Source organism: Desmodus rotundus, chromosome 7 (genome assembly GCF_022682495.2).
Source record: "Desmodus rotundus isolate HL8 chromosome 7, HLdesRot8A.1, whole genome shotgun sequence".
Lineage (NCBI taxonomy): Eukaryota > Metazoa > Chordata > Mammalia > Chiroptera > Phyllostomidae > Desmodus > Desmodus rotundus.
In genome coordinates this window covers 45,509,636-45,523,466 of record NC_071393.1, presented here as the reverse complement: position 1 = coordinate 45,523,466, position 13,831 = coordinate 45,509,636, and the positions used below count along the sequence as shown (strand labels likewise).

General features: G+C 36.0%; 1 non-coding gene and 1 pseudogene across 1 annotated transcript; both read right to left on the bottom strand.

Moving 5' to 3' along the window:
• Positions 1 to 8,257: 8,257 nt before the first annotated feature.
• Positions 8,258 to 10,507, bottom strand: LOC112316990 (large ribosomal subunit protein uL11-like; annotated as a pseudogene).
• A 1,098-nt stretch (positions 10,508 to 11,605) lies between these two features.
• On the bottom strand, positions 11,606 to 11,731 carry LOC112317003 (U6atac minor spliceosomal RNA). Its single transcript, XR_002976072.1, has one exon. It is a non-coding gene; the product is annotated as a U6atac minor spliceosomal RNA (small nuclear RNA).
• Positions 11,732 to 13,831: the final 2,100 nt, after the last annotated feature.

The following is a 13,831-nucleotide window of genomic DNA, read 5'->3' as shown; positions in this document are numbered from 1 at the left end:
ATTGAGATAAACTGACATTTAACCCTGTGTAAGTTTAAGGTGTATACTGTGTTGATTTGATACACTTATTCATATATTGCAAAATGACTACTAACATAAGATTAACTAATCCATCATGTCACATAATAACCATTTCTCTTCTGGGGTGAGCACATTTTAGATCTACTGTCTCTGATAAAGGAAATGCATGTGCCAAATTTTTGTATGAGAGAAATCTTGGTGTGGCTGTGAAGCAGAAGTAGAATATAAAATAAAAAGTAGCAGAATTCATACCATAATAAAAGTTATGTACAAGACCTGTTTTTACTAAACTGAATTTTTCTGTGTATTTGAATTCATAGAAAGATTAGATAGACCCAGAGATGATGTGTATGTGCACATCCGTATTTACCTCGGGTCGCGGTAAATTAAAAACAGAAACCAGTTTCCTAAATGGTCTCTAGCCACACGGTCCACTGTCTAATAGCATAGCCAGTCACCAAATGTAACTATTTAAATTGTAATTAATTAAAGTTAAATAAAATATAATTTCAAATACTTAATAACATTATTTTAAGTATTCAGTTAGCTATATTTGGTTAAAGGTTATTGTTTTGGGCCATGAAGTGAAAGAACATTTATGCCACTGAAGAAAGTTCTATTGGATACAGTCAGTTGGCCTCAAGTCAATTGGGTATTAAGGAACTGATTTTGCTCCTGAATTATTTTTGTTAATTTTGCCTTCTACATGGATTCAGTAAGACATCTAGTTAGTTGAGAGCTAAATGAGTATTTAAGAATCTGGCAAAAATACTCTGTATCCCATGTCAGATGGCTGGTGTATATATTTTAATAGATTTGACGAGTTGCTCCCACAATGTATTGCAAGTACAAGTATTGTGCCTTGTTTTTTTGGAAAGGATATAATTCATCTTAAAGAGATGAGATCATTAACCAATAATTATTTTATTTAGTACTTATCCCAGTTTTATGAATACTACATTGATAATTTAGTGCATATGACTATGTTAAATTGATTGAGGAAAAGAGCAAAAAAAAAAAAAAACGTGACCCTTTAATAATGAGGGCAGAACGGGTACTTATATTATTTCCCTTTGTAATATGTTTTGTGAAAAATTTTCATGAATGAGACCATGGAGTTTTCTTCACAACGGAACAATTATTTCTTGTAGGAATTTTTACCTCATCTATGTTTCAGTTTGAGTTTAATTCATTGTTTTGCAAATATTGAAAGTAGAAAGTAGAGAAAACTATAGAGTGAATTATGTAATGTTGGAATCTTTGAGTTCACAAGTCATATTATGATCTATCTCATTTCCTATTGGTTCTGCTTCACGAGAGAACCCTGCCTCATACGTATGTGAGGATCATGGCTGACTCCTCTGATGAGTTATTTGAATTTCATGGGAAGGTGAATGTGCATGTGCATGTGCGTATATGCACATGCTTGTGTATTATTCTGGTGAAAATGGTGGAATATTAACATTTGTGCTTTTTTTAAGGACTGTGTAATTATTCCTTACTCTTCAATGTTCTAGTTTCTATGTTAAACTATTAGTAGTAGTAACAAGAGTAGATAATTTTAAATATAAAATGATAAAATGTATTCAGGCTTCATAGCATATTGGCAAAGACATTATCAACTTTCTTTTAATTAAAATGTGATCAGGATTCTAATTTTTATGATAATTTGAGTGTGATTTTATATTATGATATACCTTATGTTTAATGAAAGCAGACTGAAGAAACAGACATGTCACTAGATATAAAAGAATAATTAGAACAGGGAAAAGCAGTAAATAATAGACAGCATTGAAAAATGTCTGTTAGTAAAGACTTGAACAATTTGGTACCTGGCAGTATATAAGCTGGCCACATTACAGTCTGTGAATGCACACATATACACACATGTGCACACACAACCACACGCAATTCATCCAATGATCCAAATACTTAGCAATTTTAGTTTTAATACCCTAGTCACCAAGTTCCATGTATAAATTATTTCAAAAAAACTACTAAGAGAATTAAGGGGAAAGTTTTTAAATATAAATTCTTAGAATTATTTTTTATCTCTTGGAAGGACTTTTGGAAATTTAAAGATACTATGACTCATTCTCTACAACAATTGTAAACAGATTATAACCCAATATCATAATTTGTGCTTACATAATAATTAAACATGAAAATTTGAAATTCCAATTGGGTTAATGCACTGAATCACATTTATTAAAAATTACTGTGTTGCCTTACACATGCAGAGGAAGTGACTCAAAGCTGGCCTAGAGCTGAGCAAGCAGCATTGTTCCCTCTAAGACCCCTCCCCCACATATAGCACCACAACACAATGACCTGAGTTGCCCCACCCTGGCAACTACCTAAGGCTCTTCCCCTTACTACATAACAGGCACGATGAGACTCCCCCCCCAAAAAAAAAGGCCCAAATGAAATAACAGATCAAAGCTCTAGAGAAAATACAGCTAAGCAATGAAGAGATGCCAGCCTCTCAGATGCACAGTTTAAAACACTGGTAATCAGGATGCTCACAGAAATGGTTGAGTATGGTTGCAAAATAGAGGAAAAAGTGAACACTATGAAAAGTGAAATAAGAGAAAATGTACAGGGAACCAACAGTGACAGGAAGAAAACTAGGACTCAAATCAACAGTTTGGGCCACAAGGAAGAAATAAACATTCAACCAGCACAATGAAGAAACAAGAATTCAAGAAAATGAGGCTTAAAAACCTCTGGGACAATTTTAAATATTCCAACATCTGAATCATAGGGGTGCCAGAAGGAGAAGAGGAAGAGCAAGAAATGGAAAACTTATTTGAAAATATAACAAAGGAGAACTTTCCTAATCTGGTAAAGGAAATAGACTTCCAGGAAGTCCAGGAAACTCAGAGAATCCTAAAGAAGTTGGACCCAAGGAGGAACACACCAAGGCACATCATAATTCCATTACCCAAGTTTAAAGAGAAGGAGAGAATCTTAAGAACAAGAAGAGAAAAGGAGACAGTTACCTAACAAGGAGTTTCCATAAGACTGTCAACTGATTTCTCAAAAGAAACCTTTCATGCAAGAAGAGGCTGGAAAGAAGTATTCAAAGTCATGAAAGGGAAGGACCTACCTCCAAGATTACTCTATCCAGCAAAGCTACCATTTAGAATAGAAGGACAGATAAAGTGCTTCTCAGATAAGGTCAAGTTAAAGGAGTTTATCATCACCAGCTCTTATTATGTGAAATGTTAAAGGGACTATCAAAGAAAAAGGAGAAGATCAAAAATATGAACAGTAAAATGACAACAAACTCACAAATATCAACAAACTAACCTAAAAAAAATCAGCAAAAACAAACTAAGCAAACAGCTATAACAGGAACAGAATCATAGAAATGGAGATCACGTGGAAGATTATCAGTGGGGTGGATGGTCTGGGGAAAGGATACAGGGAATAAGAAGCATAAGCATAAATGGTAGGTGCAAAATAGAAAGGGGGAGGTTAAGAATAATATAGGTGTGCACACGGAGCTTGTATGTATGACCCATGGACATGAACTAAGGGTGGGGGTATATGGGTGGGAGGGGGTGTGCAAGGTGGAGGGGAATGAAAGGGGGGAAATGGAACAACTGCAATAGCATAATCAATGCAATATATTAAAAAAATAAGCAGTTAAATCCACTAAAAAATCTGAAAAATATAACCCATTCACATCATCTTGGTTATAAATTTAGAGCATGGGTGAGCATCCTGCTTAATGTTATCAATAAGCAGTGTTTTTTAAGTCATAGGACCCTGCTATTATTAAAGTAAAAAAAAAACTTTTCATAGATTATAACTTTTCCAATATCATATGTGTAGATGAGGTTAGAAAAATGTGTTTAGAAAGTAGATATGTGGGATTTTGAGGCATTGTGAGGGCGTGTCGTGTAGTTCAACAATATAGGATTTAACCATGAGCTCAAAGTAAATCTCAACATTTGAGCATTATAACTTGTCCTCGAGGTAAATAATAGTTTGGCTATAGAGAGAAAGTAAATAAGAAGGCATACATTTAAACAGAACAACAACAAAAAAAAACCTATGTTTTTTTCCTTAATGAAAAGATTGCCATTTGATTACGATTACTTACCTTTGCTTTATTTACCTAGTGTAGATTTCATTCAGAATGACAGAGTTCTTACATCACAGTTTTTATATCTTAGTAAATTGAATATGGTAAAAATAGAGTCACCAACTCTATAAATTTAGGCATAAGATATTATCTCTTGGAAATATTATTTGTTATCACAGATAATGAACTTAAATTAGAATGTCTTATGTCACAAAAATATTTTCTTACTTCCCTTCTAATATCTGTTATTGACTCTAATTGCTCCTTAATCTTTTTAAAAATATGAATTAATGTAAGACCATTTTTTAAATTATGTTGTTAGTGATATTTCATTTTCTGCAGTTCTTTGAAGACTGTCATATTAATATAAAATATAGATCCCATTGACTAATAGTACATGATAGAAGTTCTGATGAGGTAATTTTTCATACTCTTATTGTCTTAAAAGGAATAACTCTAAAATTTAAGCCATAGGCACATGTTCATGTTAATATTGCAAACAGTTTGTCTTTTAGCCCCTATGCTTCACTTTTTTGGAATTTCTAGTTCTACAAAATGCTTACTGATCAACACACTGATTTTATATCCCCATTATGCCTTCATTCTGTGGTGCAGAAGAAGCCAATCAAGGATCTCAGATATAAATTCAAATCTAGCTTGGCACATGTATAACTATACTGAAAGAAATTCTGTGTGTTTATTGGGCTATTTCACACTATTTTGCTAAAGTCATGAAGAAATCAGTGGCATACAGCTGCAATACTTGACCTTCAATGTGTGGATGATAGCAAATAGCTTCAAACTAGCTATGCAGAGAATACTTACTTAGTCCTATAAAAATCTTAATCAATATTGAATGCTTAATTGGCAGATGGTGTAAGAGTTTAGCACTAACTGTTCTAAATAGTAGTCTCATTTCATATATCTTCAGTTACGTTCCCAAGTGCTGCTAAATGAACTAGAGTAATTACATTAAATTCCTTATCTTGCATTAAGAATGATAACCTGTTTCAATTCATAATAATGACTACCTGGGTCTAGAAAGACAAAAATACATAAATCTGCACTCAGTTTGTGCTGATGAATGGTAATGTTTGCTAATTAAGTAGTTTTGCAAAGGAGGGATATTTTTTCAAAGATAGCAGAAGAGAAAAAAATCTAATATATATTATAAATGTGCATGATACTGTAGATTTATCCTTCACTTTAAATTCCAGAATGAAGAGAATTGCCCATAATCCTGCTCCATAGAAATCATTGTTCTAATTTAAGAGTGATAACTGAGTTTTGCTTGCTGTGTTTACAGTTTGGAAAGCATCGTTAAGATTAAATTGTTATCCTAACATTTTACTTAAATAACAAAACTAGTTCTTATGCATCTTTCTGAAAAATGCTAAAATTACATTGTTTAATAAATTAAATTTTTTAAGATTTTATTTATTTACTTTTAGACAGAGGGGAGGGAGGGAGAAAGAGAGGGACAGAAACATCAATGTGTGGTTGCTTCTTGCATTCTCCTTACTGGGGACCTGGCCTGCAACCCAGGTATGTGCCCTGATTGGGAATTGAACCGGTGACCCTTTAGTTCACAGGCTGGCACTCAATCTACTGAGCTACATCAGCCAAGGCTCAATAAATTGGTTTTTAATCCTAAAATGATTATTTCACTTAAAACATATTGTGGGTGACATTTGTATTTATCCCATGTAGAATGTATTATCTAAGAGCTTTCCACAAACACCATAATTGTCAACGAGTAAAGGTGAGCATTTTAAAAAAATACTCAGTCATAATATCAGCAATTTTAGGTGTAGTAATATTGATTGATTCCTAATGGTATACCACAAAAGGAATGACATTAAACAAGTAAGTTAACTAATGAAATTCCTTATTTTTCCTTGCAATCATAAATCTTAAAGCAGTTAGGAAACAGTCTTAATTAAACAAAAAAAAATTTATAATGACATATATAGTTTATTTTGATGGTTAACTTTATCTGTCAACTTGACAGGGTCATGGTGCCCAAATGTGTGTTCAAACATTATTCTGGATGTTTCAGTGAAGGTGTTTTGGAGATGAGACTACATGTAAATGGTAGATTATTCTCCAAAGTGGGATTTATCCAATCAGCTGAAGGCTTTAACATAACAAAGTGTAACCTCAGTAGAGCAAGAAGGAATCCTGACAGCAGACTGAATGTGCTTGGTCTTGAGTTACCACTCTTCCCACCAGATTGTGGAATTTGCATATCTAAAACCTTCTGAGCCAATTCCAAAAAAAAATAATTCTCTCTCTCCCTCACTCTCTTTCTCACACACTCCCTCTCTCTCAATACACACATGCATTTAAAGTGAAAAATATGTACATGCACACATACATGCACACACACATTCTGTTGGGTCTGTTTCTATGGAAGACCATCACATCACTAATGCATGTATACATGTATTTATAAATATGTTTAGATAAGAAAGAAGTCTTGTATCAGAGTTGAAATTTGAACATAAGAACATGTTTCATATTTCATTTTTTTAATAATGGGGATAAGATCCATTTTATGATGGTTTGATCCATGTGACCACCAATAACAAGATATGGAAAGTTGGCTATATACCTGTTGGTCTCCCCCAAAAAGATATTAACTTTCTTAACTTCAATGTCTCTGGTTATATTTTGTTTCCTTTTTTCTTCTATTTATTATGTTCCAGTTAAAGGTGAGATCATATGGTATTTGTCCCTCACTGTCTGGCTTGTTTCACTTAACATAATGCTCTCCAGTTCCATCCATGCTCTTGCAAAGGGTATAAGCTCCTTTCTCTCTGCTGCATAGAATTCCACTGTGTAAATGTACCATAGTTTTTGGATCCACTCATTTGCTGATGGGCACTTAGGTTGCTACAATCTAACAATGGGCAGGGGGGAGTGGGGAGGGGACAGTGAGGAGAGGGGATTACAGGAACTACTATAAAGAACACATGGACAAAATCAAGGGGGAGGGTGGAAGTGGGGGAGGGAGGGGGATTCAGCTAGGGTGGGGAGGAGGGATGGGGAGAAAGGGCACACAACTGTAATTGAACAACAATACAAAATTAAAATTAAAAAAAACTTTTTAAAATATTTAATGCATTTAAAAAATCCTCATGACCCATGTATGTAGCTCATATTTTAGTACTTAATAAAAGTGGTGTGAGACTTCCAGTCAAGACAGCAGCATAGGCAGACATGGCTCACCTTTTCGCAAAACCACTTCAAAGTTACAACTAAAATACAGAACAACCATCACTCAGAACCATCAGAAATCAAGTTGATTGGAAGTCTGACAACTACCAGAGGAAAGAAATCACATCCATCCGGACTGGTAGGAGAGGCACAGGTGTGAAACGGGTTGGTCCCTCACCCACACATGGTGCATAAAAATTCAGGAAGGATATCTAGGGAGCAAGGAGTACCAGCCCCACACTAAGCCCCCAAGACTATAGTTCTAATGCCGAGGAGATAAGTCCCTACAACTTCTGGCTGCAAAAACCAGAGGGGATTGAGTTGGTGGAAGAAAATGCTGTAGCCCCAAGCAGTTCTTAAAGAACCCACCCATGCACTTCCCTACTCAGGCTCAGTCCCTCTGAGCTCTGGCATTGGGATAGCAGCTCGAAAGGCACCCATGGTATACAGGGAAAAATTGAAGTGTCTGGCATCAAAGTGGGCAGAGGTCATTGTCCCTTTTCTAAACACTTCCCCCACAGAGCATGCAAGGTGGTGTCATATCTGAGACTCCATCAACTAGGCTAACACTGTTTGACCCACCTTGGAGATCCCCAGAGACTCCTCCCCACCCAACTTAGGGACCCACCCAAGCTGCTTTTCTATATGAACGGGTGGTCTTGGCTCACCATTCAGAACTTCCTAAATCCTATCAAACACGCAACAGCTGGCCTCAGTGAGCCCCAGACCTGGAACTAGAAGCAGCCAGCCTATATTCATAGCTTGGCTTCACCTAGGAACCTCCAAGCCCAGCACAAGTAGCAGCTATCTCAGTTTGCTTTATAGCTCAGGCAGGGTTGCCCCGGGCAAAACTCAGGTGGGGACTGACCTTGGCCTGTAACATGGTTAAATGATTGTTATTGAAATGTTTGTTAACATTTATTGTTAAATGATCTTTAATTGAAATGTTTTCCTTTGTAGTTCTTCACTAGCCAGGCACTCCACTACAGCACTGTTGATGTCATCTATGATGCCATGAGGGTGGCAGCCATGACATTGCAGCCCACAGACTGGGCTGTCCCAGGATCTCTTTACTGGTTCCAGAGAGTTCTCTAGCTAAAGATTGGTGCCGCATCTGTCAGGCAATGTTAACGATCTCATCAGAAGTGATATTTCCACTGTGCTTAATGGTTTTTTGCTTCTTTCTTCCTCGTGGTGGTTCCTTGAGGGCTGTGATGGTCAGGGCAGAGGCAGAAGGCACTGCCTCAATCTGGGCCTGTCTGTTCTGAATGGTCAGTTTCCCTGTGATCCTCAGACCCTTCCAGTCACCACATGCTTTGGCGATGTCATCACCAACCTTTTTTGGAGACAGACCCAGGAGTCCAATCTTGGGGACCAGGGCGTACATGACACTGACTTCCCTGTCCCTGCACCTCAAGTAAATGACTTTGATCTTGTTGGGGTCAAATTTCAGCGGCACGGTGGAGGTGGCTGGCGTGGATGAACCTGGATTTGGGACCACCGAAGAAAGTTGCACATTTGTCTCCTCCCAGCTGAAAGCAAGAACCATGTTTTCACTCACAGGTGGGATGTAAAGCTGAAAACAACAAATGAACAAACAAGAAAAACAAACAATTGAAAAGCCATAGACACAGATGGTCAAATATAGGGTGATAGAAGAAGATGTGACTTTAATTGTTGGGCACACAATGTAAAATACATATGATATATCATGGACTTGTACACTTAAAACCTATATAATGTCATTAACCAACATCATCTCAATAGAGTTACTTAAAAACAAAACAAAACACAATTCCCCTGTGTCAGGAAGGCCTCACTAGGTCAGCCTATCTGGCATCATATTTTTTCTGTCTTTTAGGTCAAGGTCTACCCTAATTTCAGTAGAAAATATTCTTGTCTCTTTCTAAAAATACCTTTTAAGAAGGCACTATCCTTTTCCACATTTACATAGCATAAAAATCAAATTCACAAATGTTAAAGGGATTCCCTGAAGTTCAGTGCCGCTTGAAATAAGCACTAGACATATCAACATATAAAGGCATGGACCAGAATATAACCCAACTGACCTGCCCAACGTTTTTCCACCTTTTGAATATGCCTTACTTTCTCTCCTTCTTTCTCTCTTCCCCCTTCACGGTTTAATTTGTACAGAGTAGTTTACATTCCCATCATTTATTTCTTCAACTTATGTCTGTAAGCCATTATTTTGACTACTGCCTACTCACACACAAAAAGTTGTCTCTACCTTTACCAATGAGGATTGTGTTTTACAATTCCTTAACATCTTGATATCAATTAATAAAATAGAACTTTTCTGCAAACAACAAAATTTGTCAGAAGAGTGTTCTGATTTCCCCTTTTCTACCTAAAAAAGGGAGACAAAAATATTATGTGGAAGATGTCCTCCCTATACCAGGATAAAGGAAATAATTATTTGCATCAAGAATGGAAAATTAAGAGGGAGAGTTCTATACACACAGCCTTATTAAAATAATTATTTCTATTTTAGCCTCCCTATATTTTAGTTACTTTTCTAAAATTGACTCTCTTTGTTCAATCTAGTATAAAAACATTTAGATTTTGTCACTCCTTTGGGTCTTTATTTCTTTTTGAGGGCCTCCAGGTCACGTAAAATTTAAATTAATATGCTTTTTTCTTGAAAATATGTCAGTTGTTACAGAATCCTGCCTAGGCCTAAACTGGGTAGAGGAAAGAATTTCCCTCCTCATACAATCTCATACAGTAAACAAAACTCTAAAACGTTGATCTTTATCTTGTCTCTCTGATCTTTTCATTATATCCTCTAACTTTGACACCTCAGCCAAGTTTATGACTTCCACCAGCATATGGAAGTCTGTTGGCTCATTGTCCCATCTCATGTAGAAAGTCATTGCTGACTGACCTCTTTGTAAAACTGGGTAATATGTACCTTTGTTGTCCTTCAGACACATACTATTCAGAATATCCAAAACATAGTTTATCATTTACTTCAATTTACCAATACTATTCTCCTTCAGAAATCTCTGAAGCAAACCATCTGGTTGCTCAAGTCAAAAACCTATGACTTTTACTTGACCCTTTCTCTCCTCGTGGTCTTTTCAAAATTACTAAGTCCAGCGTTGTTTTCCTAGAGCATTTTATCTCTTCTGCCAGTGATGAGTCTGGCTTCATGCTAGATCCTCAAATACTCCCCCTTCTAACATTGTCTCCCTTGTATATTTTCTCCACAATGCTATCAGTGAATTTCATTAAATTAAAAATATGATTAAGTTACTTTTTAGTTTGAAACCCCCATGTCATCCTGTTTTTATCAGGCAAGATTTGTAAAATGCCTACAAGGCAGTATAATTTGACTCCTCTTATCTCACTTACTTTCAGTTCATACTTATGTGTCAGCTATGATGGTCTTTGTCTATCTTTCTTATCTCTTATCTTTTTCTTAGTCTAGATTCTTCTGACCAAGTCATTATTTCCCTATACCTTATTTAATTTTTTCTTTCCTTAGTCATCATTTTCACCTTCGCTAAAAGATCACTTTTCATGAAAGTATTTACTAGATATGGTTAACTTTGTATGTTGCACATACCTATAATTTTCACTTCTTTCTAATTTGTACACTCAAAACACATGTAGTTTCTGCAATGCTCTATTTTCTTTCATTTAATTAAGCTCCATAAGGAGAGGTAAAGTGACCCTCTTGTCCAAACCTGTAACTGAAGCAGCTAATACCGTACACTCTTCAGAAGGTACTCACATATATTTTCTAAGAATGATTAAATACAATATTCAAGGATGAATCATAAGATTTGTTTTCCACTTTTTAAAATTAAATTTATTGGATGACATTGTTTCATACCAGTTTCATGTGTACAACTCAGTAAAACATCATCTGCTCACTGCATCATGTGCCCATTGCCTCAAAGCAAAGTCTCTTTTGGGCCCCACTTTGTCCCCCTTTGCCACCTCCACTGACCCTCTCCCCCCATCCCTCCGGCCATCACCACACTGTTGTCTGTGTCCATGAGTTATACATGTATGTTCTTTGACTAATCCCTTCACCTTCTCTCATCCAGCTTCCTCCCAACCGAGAGCTATCAGTCTGTCCCATTATCCCACAGCTCTGTTTTGTTTGACAGTTTATTTTGTTCATTAGATTTTACATATAAGTGAGATCATACAGTATTTGCCTTTCACCAACTGGCTTATTTCAATGAGCATAATCTCCAGGACCATTGACGATGTTGTGGAAGGTGAGAGTTCCTTCTTTTTTAAAGGCCATGGTTAGCTACCACGAAGTAGGTGGCAATGCCTTCACCATATGCGTGTTGTTAGGCCCAAGAGACTCCCGCATCCTTTTCAAGGGGAATGCTAACCTTCTCTCCTTTCATCTAACACAAGAATCATAAGTTTTAGTAAAATCTGTTATTAGCTCTTTCTTTATCTCTTATATATTATTTTATATTGAGTACCAAATGATTATGAGTGAAACCCATTAATCTTTGACAAGTTTTTAAGAAGAAACAACAAGGGGAAAATGTTATACTGTATAAACTTCTTTACAAGATAAATCTAAAAAAGTCAAATTCATACAATTATTGAATAAAATGGTGGCTGTAAGGTGAAGGGGTGGGGGTTGGGGAGATGTCTGTCTTAGGGTACAAACATTCAGTTAAAAGATGAATATGTTCTGGAAATCTAATATATAGCATGGTGATTATATTGTTATAACACCGTATTGTATACTTCAAATTAATGAGAGTAGTTCTTGCATTATCTAACCTAATTTTAAAAAGGTAACTATATGAGATGATGAACATGTTAATTAACTTGATTTTGATTATCATTTCACAATGTATGAATATATTACATCAACACATTGTATACTTCAAATATATATAATTTTTATTCATCAGTTACACCTCAGTAAAGCTGGAAGAGAAACTACACGATATGTTAAAAATCTATTTCAACTTACCCCAAAGATTACCTCCCTGAACTGCTCTAGTTTCGGTTTCAGAGTTCTTCTCCAAAAATTAATGTAGTACTCAAAAGTCTTTAGAATAACTTGCTTTTAGGAAGGAATTAGGAGATGAATAGAGTTAAATGCTTATCAAATATTCTTTACAATCATCTGTTTTATGATCATTTTCCCTGGGGAAGAGGAGTACCACGAACGGGTTAGTTGTGTCTTAGGTACCAGTCAAATCCCTCCACTTTGAATAATGACTACTTAGTAGATCCTAAGCACTTAATGATTATTTGTTAAGTGAATTAATTTAAAATTTGTTCAAGACCATTGAAAGAGATAATATGTATCGCATATAGTATGCAGGCCTCCTATAATAGAACAATCTAATTCACTCATAGAAAAAGTGGTTAAAAACTTGCTTAAATCCTGCTATGTTTCACTGGGCCCAGACCAAATTAACTATCATTTCAGCTCCATTAGCTTGATTATATAATGAGAATTGGAAAGAGAATTTATTAGAAAACACCTAACCTGTAAGTCATACTAAACTAAATTAAACACATTCTTAAAGCAGTAAATTACCATCTGTTCCCTTTTTCTAAGAGCTACAGTGTTTGAGATTAAGATTGCAAAGGGAAAACGACATGATGTTGAAGAATTACAGTGTGAATTATGCAGATTACATTCTATCACTTACTCAAAAGAATATAATAAATCATATCAATATATTAACATTTAACTTTATATAATGTGCTTCCTTTTAAATATTATCAGTACCAAATATCAGGAATGTAAAACAGCAACAGAGAATTTAATAGTTCTAAAATTATATTTTTACTAACTCATTCAAATGTATACAGGTCTGTGGGGGAGGGGCAAAACCAGAAAAAATGTATACAATACATTTTTGTCTTTGTTTTACTGTTAACGATTCTATATGGGTTTGATTATCATCTGTGAACACAGTGTAACTTCATGATGCAGGTCCTGGCCCACAGCAGGATCCGTGCGTTGTGGCTGCAATGGACACATTCACATGGAGTCCTGTGGAGAAAAAGGGACGGCATGGCCACTCTCTCAAGAGGAGAGTGCCCTGACCCTTGCCTGGACAGGCTTTTATTGCTTTTCTGGGCACATTACATTGAGGATGGTCCTCATTTACTATGCTCAGGTTTGCTTTGGGTGTTTACCTTTTACAGAAAACAAAGGAGAGGATGTTGCTAAAAGGAGGGATATTTACAAATGTAAAGGGAAAAGCAGTTGACCTGGTTACCCTAGTCTTTGGAAGGTTTAGCATAGATTTTAAGAAGTTATTTTAAAGATATGCAATAAACGTTTGCTGCCTTAATTCAGGGTGAGGGAGTTTTAACAAAAGCAAGCCTCATAGCGGCCTAGGTACAATGCAGGCCTGGTTCCCCATAGGTTCTCCTTGGGAGAACCTATCCGTGGGAGCAGGTCCTGTGTGCCAGACCCCACAACCCACTGGCTTTTCTGAGTGGGGACTGGGCGCACACCACGAAGGATCG